Source organism: Monodon monoceros, unplaced genomic scaffold (assembly GCF_005190385.1).
Source record: "Monodon monoceros isolate NGI ecotype Baffin Bay Population unplaced genomic scaffold, NGI_Narwhal_1 Super_Scaffold_18, whole genome shotgun sequence".
In the NCBI taxonomy this organism is placed as follows: Eukaryota; Metazoa; Chordata; class Mammalia; order Artiodactyla; family Monodontidae; genus Monodon; species Monodon monoceros.
Window position 1 is genome coordinate 17,920,819 of NW_021703774.1, and position 1,033 is coordinate 17,921,851.

A 1,033-nucleotide genomic window follows, 5' to 3' on the forward strand; every position below is an offset into this window, starting at 1 on the left:
TTAGAGCTACAGTAAGTGAAAGACAAAGGAGAAGCTAGGGTGATTTTTTTTCTACTGCCTTGCCCACTGATCTGGAATAAACAAGCACCCTACTTCCAAACGTTCTCCATAAATAAGACAAGAAAAACATTCCTCCTGTTCAGGAAAGTTATAATACCTTTAAACTGGAGGAGCTAAAGACATAACCACAGTTAGTTTCAGGAAGAAGGTCAAATTCTAATTACTTGATTTAACTGATGCAAGGAAATTTTTTTTTTAATCTTATCATCTGTCACTTATAACCCTTAAAGGTTTACCAGTTCCCGAATATCTAAAACAGTAGCAGCCTCTATTGTTTTGAGTAGACTGCCTACAGTCAATCCTTTAAAGAAATATAGTGAAATCACTATACCCAATATTTTCTGAATTTGAAGTCTGATTACGATGGTTAATTTTTTTAAAGGTTTTTTTTAATTATGTGTAACACAGACAAAATTATTTAAGTCAACAAATTTTTAAGGAATTTCACATGTTCTGATTCTTTCCACTGCCAATCGCCTTAGTTCCTCCAAACTCATAATCTTCAAGATAAAATAGCCCTTTCAAAAAGAAGTTATCATGTAAGTCAGCCCACAATTCTTTTAGTTAGGCTTCTTTGATCTCCAGTGAAATATGGACACACTTCAAAATTCCCCACCTGTAATCTTTGGGATCCAATTTCCTCAAGCGATTTACTTTAGGACCATGTTTAGGGTCAGAAGATGGATCTGCCTGGTTCTGAATTTGACACCCTCTAAAAGTGTATTAGGTTCAAATCATATTCACTCCTAAGCCATCACACTCTAGAACAGTACAGATCACTGGGATATGCCAATACCTAAGATAAAAAGCTTGACTGTTAGGTTTTTCATAGTTTACTTGGCAGCTCTGTCTTGTAGTTCTTTCCCACAGATCTAACAGATAATTCTACGAGTAAAGGAAACCACACAGTTAATCTATGAGGCATTTCCAATAATGTAGGTTTACAGAAAAATCCCTGATGGTTAATTTTATA

At 34.8% G+C, this 1,033-nt stretch overlaps 1 non-coding gene across 1 annotated transcript; it reads right to left on the bottom strand.

Moving 5' to 3' along the window:
- Nucleotides 1–904: 904 nt before the first annotated feature.
- On the bottom strand, nucleotides 905–1,033 carry LOC114900158. Its single transcript, XR_003794775.1, has one exon. It is a non-coding gene; the product is annotated as a small nucleolar RNA SNORA18 (small nucleolar RNA).